This window comes from Brachycentrus maculatus, unplaced genomic scaffold (assembly GCF_059751285.1).
Source record: "Brachycentrus maculatus isolate JH-2025_06_01 unplaced genomic scaffold, ASM5975128v1 h1tg000598l, whole genome shotgun sequence".
Lineage (NCBI taxonomy): Eukaryota > Metazoa > Arthropoda > Insecta > Trichoptera > Brachycentridae > Brachycentrus > Brachycentrus maculatus.
Genome location: NW_028281338.1, coordinates 471,440 through 482,412, shown reverse-complemented (window position 1 = coordinate 482,412; position 10,973 = coordinate 471,440). Strand labels below are relative to the sequence as shown.

The following is a 10,973-nucleotide window of genomic DNA, read 5'->3' as shown; positions in this document are numbered from 1 at the left end:
TCAGCAATTGGACCGTCTGAAGGAAGCAATCGACCAGAAGCGCCCAGCTTTGGCCAACAGGAGAGGAATTGTGTTTCATCAGGACAACGCCAGGCCTCACACATCGATAGTGACTCGACAGAAGCTCCGAGAGCTTGGTTGGGAGGTTCTTATGCATCCACCATATAGTCCGGACCTCGCACCAAGTGATTACCACCTGTTCCTGTATATGGCGAATGATTTGGCTGGTGAAAAATTGACATCGAGAGAAGCTTGTGAAAATCGACTGTCTCAGTTTTTTGCCAATAGGGAAAAGAGTTTCTACGAGAGAGACATAATGAAATTACCTTAAAGGCGTTTGCTGCTGCTCTGAAGAGAAAATGGAATTCAATTCGGAACAAAGATTTTTTCGTTGTAAAGGACTGGCTGCAAGAAGAGCTCTGGCTAGCGCAAAAACAAGGTGCTGATCTTACATCTGTACAACCTGGTGGTACACTTCATCGACCTGTAGCACGACGAAAAAAACATTTCGTGGAGCTAAGTTCATCGGCAAAGAAGAAGCGGACAAAAACATTGGTGATAACACATTCTACGGAGGAGCTTGTTTATGCTACTCAAACAAGCTATACAAAAACTGGCTTCAATCATAAAAACCGCAACAGAATCATCTCCTCGTTCTCTTCGAATAATTAAACGAAGAGCGATAAAAAAAAATCATTTACGACCATACTCTCCCGAAGAATCACTAGCCCTTACGGTGAATGCGAAATTAAGCATAAATCAGTATAAGCAGCTTCGCATAGGTGCTAAAGAGAGAGGATGTGATATGTATCCGTCGCATCACAAGGTTCTGCAAGCTCGAAAAGAGTGCTACCCCGAGGAGATTTCGGTAACCGAGACGAAAGCAGAAGTTAAGCTTCAAAGTTTGCTTGACCATACGACTCAAAGATTGGCTAAAGTACAACAAGAAGTGATTGCTCGTGTTACTGAAATTGGAAACAACAATTTTTTTCTGGAGTCGAAGTGGGGTTTCGACGGAAGCAGCAGTCAATCTGAGCACAAGCAGAGATTCACTGAAGATGTCGGCGCTTCAGATGCAGACATTTTACTCACGTCACTAGTTCCACTGAAACTTGTGATGAAAGGAGAGGAGGGTGAAATCATTCTGTGGCAAAATCCAAGACCCTCATCCACACGTTTCTGCCGCCCGATACGTTACCAGATGTTAAAGGAATGCTTCACGGTGCTGAAAGATGAAGATAATTATATTGGTAGACAAATCTCGGCTCTAACTGCAACGCAAATCAACATTGAGGATAAAATTATCAATGTTGAACATGTACTAATGGAGACAATGCTAGATGGTAAGGCAGCCAATGCACTCGCCGACAATAAATCATCTCAGACGTGCAACATTTGCAAAGCAAATCCAAAGGACATGAATGATATCAATACAGTTATACAGAGAAAATGCAACACAGATCTATATGCATATGGTCTTTCGACACTACATGCGCATATTCGACTATTTGAGTGTGTGCTCTACATATGTTATAGGAAGGAAAATGAAATATGGCGCGTAAAAAAGGACTTCAAAGAAGTGAAGGCGAAAAAACGCTACAATATTGACGAATATCGTCGTCGAACTGGACTCCTCATCGACACAGTAAAACAAGGTAGCGGATCAACGAATGATGGGAACACCGCGAGGACATTCTTCAAAGACCCTGCTCTCGCAGCTGAAATCACTGGGGTACATATTGATCTCATAATAAGATTCTCCGTCATACTTAATCCGAAAATACTCTGCCAAGAAATATTGACTTTTTGGCGAGAAATTAATAAATGGTTTTCTGTGTCTCCTAAGCGGCGAGATGAATACACAAAAATATACGAACTTATTAACTGTGGCGAAAGTCCGTTGAAAATCACTAAGGTGTGCGATACACGTTGGCTTTCTATAGAGCCAGCGATTACAATATGAAATAATACCACATATTATAATATGAAATAAACCAGCGAAGCAATATGAAATAATACACAGGGCTAACAAAAGTATTTACCCCTGCTATTCTTTACTAAAATTGGCAACGAAGAGTCAATACGAGTTACTGAAACGTGTGCTGAGGTAAAATTGCAAGATCTTCTGGACCATACTTCTACACGATTACATAAGTATTTGGAAGAAATTATAGAAAAGTGTTCTCAAGAAGAAAATATTAATTTAGAACTTATTAGCAAATGGGCTGCGACGGATCGCAGCAATCACCATTTAAACAAAAATTCCAAAATAATGCTGATAGCGACGCTAATATATTTCAAAGTTCTCTTGTTCCGTTAAGACTTTGCACACGTATTAGGAAAAAAGAAAAGATAATATGGCAAAATTCAGTACCTTCATCTAATCGTTATTGTCAACCAATACGGATAAGGTTTATCCATGAAACAACTGACATCACAAATGAAGAAATTCAGTATGTTGAAAACCAAGTAAGATGCTTAAACGAAACTAATATAGAAACAGCTAGTGGAATCGTTTCCATAAAGCATGTTTTACTCCCCACAATGGTTGACGGTAAAGTTTGTAATGCTGCCACAAATACCACATCTACGATGAGGTGTTATATTTGCAATTTAACGTTAATTTTTTTAACAATCTTGACAAAAGATACGAAGAAAATCCAGAAGCACTGCGGTTTAGGCACTCGATTCTCCATGCTAGGATTAGGTTCTTTGAGTCTGCCGCCCAGTGTTACCAGATGTTAAAGGAATGCTACACGATGCTGAAAGATGAAGATAACTATATATTGGTAGACAAATCTCGGCTCTAACTCCAACGCAAATCAACATTGAAGATAAAATTATCAAGGTTGAGCACATACTAATGGAAACAATGTTAGATGGTAAGGCAGCCAATGCACTCTTCGACAGTAAATCATCCCAGACGTGCAACACTTACAAAACAAATGATTTGAATGATAACAAGATCTGTATGCATATGGTCTCTCGGCATTACATGCTCATATTCGACTGTTCGACAATGTGCTCCACATGTGTCACCAATTTCAAAAGCCGGCATATCCAGTTTTATGATATTTTAAATATCTAAATATTTATATAATTGGAAACCCTGCTAAAACCACGTAAGAATACTTAAAAAAAGCGTTGCATATCGAATTCCGCTATATCCACGGAACTTGCCTTCTGACCCATATCGGCCAATCAGAGAGCAGGGATAGGTAAAAAATTATGATGCCGTAATTGTCGGTTTGTGTCTTGTGGTAGTGTTTTGTGCTTACATTATTTGTGGATTTTTATATAAATAATGGCTGATTTGGAAAAAAATGTGGAGCAAGTTCCTCCCAAGGAAGCTAGAAAACGTGTTATTAATAAAAACAACTGGCAAAGGGAATTGGAACGTTAGAATCGGTGAGTCAAAAACTGCCTGTTAAACAGCATGTTCTTCCATGTGAATAATTACCAACCTGGCGTTTTTAAAAAAAAACTTTAATGAGTACCAGATATTCATCTAAACCCAGCCTGCCAAAGTGTAAACACGGAAATAACACATTTAAATGTTCGACGCTTTCTATTCAAGAGGTATCAAGAATGCATAGTAATTTTTATAAATCTGCCAATAAAATTTATCAAGATAATTATATATTACAGCATTGCCGTATCAAACAGTGCAAAAGAAAAAGGTCAAAATCTGGAATCTGGAAATCTAGAACCAGTTCCGCCACTTCTTGTATTTTGCTCGTAAAAAAATTAATCAACGTTTTGTAATTGATGGTCCTCCTGGATGTATAGGAACAGCAAATCCAAGCGGATGGATACGTTCAGAAAGTTTCATATTATTCATGAATCACTTTGTGAAACATGTAAGGTGTTCAAAGGAAAAACCAATTTTACTAGTCCTTGAAAATCATTCATCGCACCTGACAATGAATGAATTTCAGTAAAGATAATGGAATAACTCTTATCGTTTCCACCACACACATCACATAAGCTACAACCCCTCGATCGATCGGTATATGGTCTTTTTAAAAGATTTACAAACAGTGCTGCAGATGGGTGGATGAAAAATCACCCGGGCCAGCCAATGACTATATACGATATACCCGGAATAGTTAAACATCTCTCCCCCTTGCCATTACACCTAACAACATCATGTCAGGCGTTCGAGTAAAAGGTATATGGCCATATAATTGAGACATCTTTTCAGAGGAAGACTTCGTACCTTCCGAAATTACCGATCGTCCAATGCCTAAGAATGTTAATGCTGAAAGTGTATCAAGAGATAATACCAACGTAACCATAGCAGAAACCGTTTCTGTGGTCAATGAACAACATTCATCTTCTCTTTTACAATCTGCAAGTTGTAAAGGAGGAGATGAATGTTTACCTACCTTTCCAGTTGTGAAGCTCTACTTCCAAACCAAGAAGAGCAATTATCTATGTTCACTGAACCGCAGCCATACACGAAATATAGATATAATCAACGTGGATCGCGAGGATGGCATTATAATAATTTGTTTACCACCACATTTAACCCACAAGATGCAGCCTCTAGATCTGGTGTTCATGGGGCCTTTTAAAATATATTTTTCGAAAGCTGAGACTACGTGGTTAAAAAATAATGTTGGGATAACGGTAACGCCAACATAAATCGCATGGGACAGGCATACCAGCGTAGTGCAACAATTGAAGTGGCCGTAAATGGTTTTCGAAAAAGTGGCATATTTCCTTGCAATCGTTTCATATTCAGAGACCACGATTTCCACCGACAGAACTAGCCTGTGCCGCAATTGCGCTCGACCGGGCCACAAGGCTGCAGACTGTCGAACGAGTCCGCTATTTGGATGCCCGAATCCGATTATTTCAGACTCTTTTACATTTATCTTACAAGCTTCCTATCAAAAAATAGCAAATCAGAACTGAGAGTGAAAAAACTCTAGTAAAGAATATGATGTTAAAAATCCAAAAAGAATTTCGTATAAAAATGGGTCTGCTCGTGGATGTGCCAAAACCCGGGTACGGTAACAAAAACGATGGTAATACTTAGTCCAAGGTTTTTTTAGAGATCATGAGCTAGCATCAGATATTAATTCAATTCATGCGAATTTAATATATCGTCTGAAAGTAATACTAGAAACATTATCGAGTGGATATAAAATTGATACTGAAAAGTGTTCCATGTATGCGAAGGGTACAGCAGAGCTTTACATCCAACTATATCCTTGGCATCCAATGCCTCCTACGATGCACAAAATGTTAATGCACGGGTCGGAAGTCAAAGAAAAAGTATCACAAAAACGCTCTCATATCTACTTCTGTAACAGGAAACCATTTGTTCCAAATTGAAAATTTAGACAAATTCTTCGTCGCTTGAATATTTGCAGCGTACTTGTTTGTTTCCAGAGTATTTTTTTGTATCAACTCTTCAGCAAAAAAGAGTTGAAAGTATTGCAATGGCGTAGTGCAATTTGATGGAACTTAAGGACCCACCGATTTTTGTCCAACAGAAAAATTAATATCTGCACAATAATTATCGTTGAGCGTAACATTTTTCCATACACGTGGGCTATTATTGGATGGAATCGTCATCACTGCTGTTCAAGACTGTTGACACGTCGTATTGGACGAGTATTTATTTGTTCACTAGAATCAGAGCTCCAAGCGCTCGGGGGAATATAGATGGTCCAGGATCAGAGTTGTAGATAATCTTCTTCTTTGGTTTTGTCTGTTTTATTATACCAAAAATGTCTTCATCGTCACTTTCAACAAGTAGTTAAAAATCACAGTTCACTTCATTCATATATTCTTCATCACTACTTTCGAACTCGTAGTCAAAGCGTTTTTTTGTAATTCTAGGCATTTTTGAGGGGTTCGAATTATTAGAATAATAGTAAGTATCGATAACAATAATTATCGATTGGTTCACATGCGCACGGGTCGAGTGTAACTGATGCCGGTAGCCGGACATCCGTTTCCAAGGAAACGAACAATGTATCCCTGCAAAACTTGTGATAACAAACCAGCTCTTCATGTAGGAGAATGCTTCGAAAAATTTCATACAGTAATGTGATGATAATAAAGTAATATTTAATATAATCAGCGCAAGACTTTTATATACCGTATAGAATGTTCGTGAGGTTTACCTTATCTGTTTTATTCATATGTAATTCATGAGTATTATTTTCAAATATGTAAATATTATACATTTTATTAAATTATTATCTGTATAAAACTATAAAATGCAGTTACTTTTAAATACTGTGTGTGAGGCTTACCTCACACTGTTTCATTAATTTATAATTTTTTGTATTTTTTTATCTGTTTATCTGTTTCATTAATATATAATTTTTGTGTATTTTTTTCAAAATATGTAATTGAATAATTTGATAATTCAATATTGATTGAATTTTAATCCGTATAAAACTTGAAAATACTGTTGTTACTCAATGTTTTGTACAATATTTGATTTGTATTATAATCTGTTACTTTTAAACAGTGTAGAATGTTAAAGAGACTTTAAAAGTAGTAAAACCACCTATAGTAAAAATAGCCCAAGAGTTCCGACTAAATGAAGCTATGATTGAAAAACTGGTGTGTCAATGGAGATACATAGTTCACATAAAACACAAATCCTTGACTTCCACTGTAGAGTTTTGGAATGAAGTCACGCAATATAAAGATAACAGCAAATAATAATCCCTTTAGTGATTTGTGTCAGTTTGCAACGTCTCTTTTAATATTGCCGCATTCAAATGTGGACATTGAACTATGGCCTTAGACTCTATCCAGGCAGCACATGATAAAATGACGAGAATGAAGCAGCGTCATCAAATCTTAAGGAAGTGTTTAATGTAGACATGCAGAAGGTTCTATTTACGCCAAAAATTGATATCAAGGATTATTTCTTCCTTAGAATATGAGTATTATTGGATGAAATACATTTGCCAGCCCAGGCAAAGGCGAGCCTGCTTACTGTATGTTGTGGCACGAAGGCGAAGCGGGACGAAAAGCTTATAACATAGCTACAGCTTTTGTTCTTTTTTAACCGTTTGATTGCCGATCGTCGATTTTCGTCGATTCGTGTTTTAACGAAGATTGCCGATCGTCGATTTCCGTCGATTGCGTCAGTCGTGCTCTGATTCGCGCGTACGTAGGGTGTGGTGCTGCGGCGTTGGTAAATATTATTCTAATATTATCTTAATAGTTGTAAGATCGTAGTAAACCGTTTAAATTTCAGATTCATTTATTATTTTTTTTATTTTAGTTAATTTAAAAAACATAATGTCGAGCGCGTCCTCTGAAATGTCTGATAGCGGGAGCGACGATTTCCACTCCTCTAATTCAAGTTCGAGTAAGAGTAGCTCTGGTGAGAGTGATGTCATATCCGTGTTTCCCAACCGCAGGATGCGAATTTCCAGTAATTCTTCTGATCGTGACCAAGAAATGGAGAGTAACACCAGAAATTACTCATTTACAAATGTACCTCCCGGAACCAATTTTTCTACCGAAAATTCTCATTTTTTCGAAACGCCTGGACTTCGGGATCCTCCTCCGCGTGATTCCAAACCTATATCATATTTTGATTTATTTTTTAATGTCATTCTGTTAACAACGATAAAAAATGAAACCAACAAATATGCCCAACAATTTCTTGAAAACTCTTCTGACACTTTACGAAACAAATCACGTGCAAAGGCTTGGAAACCGGTGTCTGTATTGGAATTGAAGGCTTTCATAGCGGTCATACTTGAAATGGGTATTACACGACGACCGTCAATTGTTTCCTACTGGAGTACAGATTCGAGGGGCATACCATGGTTCAAACAAATGTTCTCAAGAAACCGATTTCAGATAATTTTGAAATTTTTTCATCTAATTGATAATTCCACCTTGGCTCCATCCAATCATCCAGACTACGACCCCTGTGCAAAATTCAATATGATAGTTGTCCATGCCAATGAAGTTTTCCGACGCCATTATATCCCTAATCGCCAGCTCTCTATTGATGAGTCATTGGTAGGGACTCATTGCCACTCAAAAATCAAACAATATCTCCCCAACAAAAAACACCACAGATGGGGAATAAAGTTTTGGATGTTATGCGACTCCATAACCCATTATTGCTTGGCATTTTTTTGTTACCGAGGAGCAAAATTAGAGCAAGACAAGGATGATACAAAAAATTTGGCCTTGGCCATGTTGTAGTAATGAATCTGTTAAAAATTGGTAACTACCTGGACAAAGGTTATCATATTTTTGTTGACAATTTTTTTACAAGCATTCAACTGGCTAAGACTTTATTGGAAAGAATTACGTATATTACAGGAACCATCCGTCGAAACAGGAAATATATACCACGTGAGGCACAAGTGTCTCAAGTTGGAAAACCTAATTATTATAAAAGTGACGACATTCTTCTCTGTTCATATCGAGATAAAAAAACCAAAAAACACCCGGTCATCCTAATTTCTACAAATAGTAATACGAGTGGCGTCACAGTGAAAAAATATAGGGGTTCATACGAAACGCAAACAGAAAAACCACAGATGATTCATGAGTACAATAAATACATGGGCGGAATAGATGAGTCTGATAAAATGTTGTATGTATATTTAGATGAAAGAAGAACATTGAAATATTGGAAAAAGGTAACATTTAACATTTTTGGAAGAATGGTTTTAAACGCATATATAATATATTCAATCAATAATGAAGGCAAAAAAATTTCAAGACACGAGTTCACATCAAAAATAATTGAATCGATTGAAAGGGAATGGTTACCTACAAAAAAAAAAGCTGAAATTTCTTCAACAATTTCATTCCATAAATCCAAACTGCAGAAGCTTCCAGGAAAGAATTTACGTCGCTGTGTGGTCTGTAGTAATAAAGATGGTGCTGGGCTGCGTAGATCAACGACTATTTGTGCTTATTGTAAGAAGGGTGTCCACACGGCGTGTGCAGGAAAGCACAGTTGTTGATTTTCTTTTGTTTTTCATTTTTGTCTTTCTTTTTTTCTAAATAAAATACTGTATTCATTTATACAAGCGTTTTATTTCAAATATTTCGACATTCTTTAATAAAACGCCGAAAAAATCATCAAAATTCATGAAAATTCAAAGAATTTATGGGGTTTTAAAAAAATATATAGTTTCATAAAAAATGATGTTTTTTTGGTGGCATTTTACAAGAAACTGTATGCATTTTTTGGCACTCAAACGGTTAAATAACTTTGGCAGAGATCTAGCGGAAACCAGAATATTCTGTGATAATTGCAGCGCACAGAATAAGAACTGAGTCCTTTTTTGTGTCTAGTGAGATATATAAATATTAAAAATATTTCTCTGAAGGCATTGAAGATTGAATATCTGGAGCCAGGGCACACTTCCATGCCTGCTGATCAAGTTTATGGTGCAATCACAAAAAAGCTCAACAAAATCGGCAACTTGTATGATATCCAAGGTTTTTCGTCAAATATAAAAAAAGCTAGAAACAATACAGAAGTTCATTATTTCGAACACGAACAAATTTTTCAAAATGAGACAAGAGCGGTGTTTTTCAAAGGATATAATAGTAAATGCGTAACCTTAAAATTATAGAATTCCGGAGGGGTCCTACATCAATTTATGGAAAGAAAGAATATGACGAAGCAGATAAGACTATAAAGTTCTGAAAAAAATTAACGATCTTTCTCAAAGATTTAATCAAGAAAAGTTTTACAGATGACACAATGGTGTGTGTAAGTAAGCAGTTAGACTTAGAGGAATACCCCTAGAGAAAAAAAACGATCTTATGAAAATGATGTCGACTGTTTTGCTCCCATTAGAGAATTACATCATCACATCATAACTGTCAATAAAGAAATGTCAGATTGCGTGACTATGGACGATGTGCTTTCAAAATGTTCATTCCATAAAAACTAGATAAATATGGCCTGAAAAATATATTACTCTGTGACGCTAAAACAGAATACACGGTGAATTAGCTGGTGTATCTAGGAAAAGACAGTACCCTCCAGGGGATACCGGTAGCCGATTATTATGTAATGGAGTTGACAAAGCCTATTTATGTTCTGAACCGAAATTTGACAAGTGACAATTGGTTCACTGCTTTGTCAACTGCCAAGGAATTACTGGAAAAAGGAATCACTATTGTCGGAACATTGAAAGAAGTGAGGTATACAGCGATGGTGAATACAAAAGCTCGAGAAAGAAACACATTAATGTTGGCTTTTGATGGACCGCTGACATTGCTATCATATTGCCCTCACAGATCAGCAAAAGATATAATGATGATATTGTCTACAATGCATGATTCTTTTGAGACTGTTTTCTAGAAGCACTTAAACATTTCAAACCGCACGTGAATCCTTCAAAGGATAAAAAAGCCTTGATAATAATGGACAACCATTCAACACACGTCAACATAAACGTTGTTGAATTTGCTAGAGAAAACAACATATGGAACATCGACGAAACAATAGATCTAGGAAATAAAAAAAGTGATAAAAGTAAAAAAAGGCACTAAATATCCTGAGAATATTTTCAAATCATCATAAAATGCCATTTCTCTGATGTTTTTTGGTAATGCAGAAGGTGAACTTCGGTTCATGAACCGGTATATGTTGTGTATAAATCATCTTGCCTCTGGACGACGTGGACAGTAGTTGGGAACTCAGCGACATACAACTGCAGCGTTTCTGGGTGGTATGATATGAACATTTAAACCAACTGGTTCCAGAGTTTACTTCTGCCAACATTAAAAAAACAATCCGGGAAGAAAATAATTATAGGCGATAATTTGTCTTCACACATATCACTGGATATTCCAAAGCAATGCAAAGTTTACCACACAACCTTTAGACGTGGCTTTTTTTCGCCCACTTAAGGTCCGTTATTTGGGGAAATCCAAGATTTAACTCCACACGCTACTGCAGGCCAATAAAAATTATGTTTGCTAAAGAGTCTGAAGAGTTAATA

General features: G+C 36.8%; 1 pseudogene across 1 annotated transcript; it reads left to right on the top strand.

Annotated features, from left to right (window-relative positions):
• The first annotated feature begins 805 nt into the window (after window positions 1-805).
• LOC148301167 (uncharacterized) lies at window positions 806-6,247 on the top strand (annotated as a pseudogene). The gene is made up of 2 exons (XR_015838836.1): window positions 806-868; window positions 3,708-6,247. The product of XR_015838836.1 is annotated as an uncharacterized LOC148301167 (transcript).
• The last annotated feature ends 4,726 nt before the right edge of the window (window positions 6,248-10,973 follow it).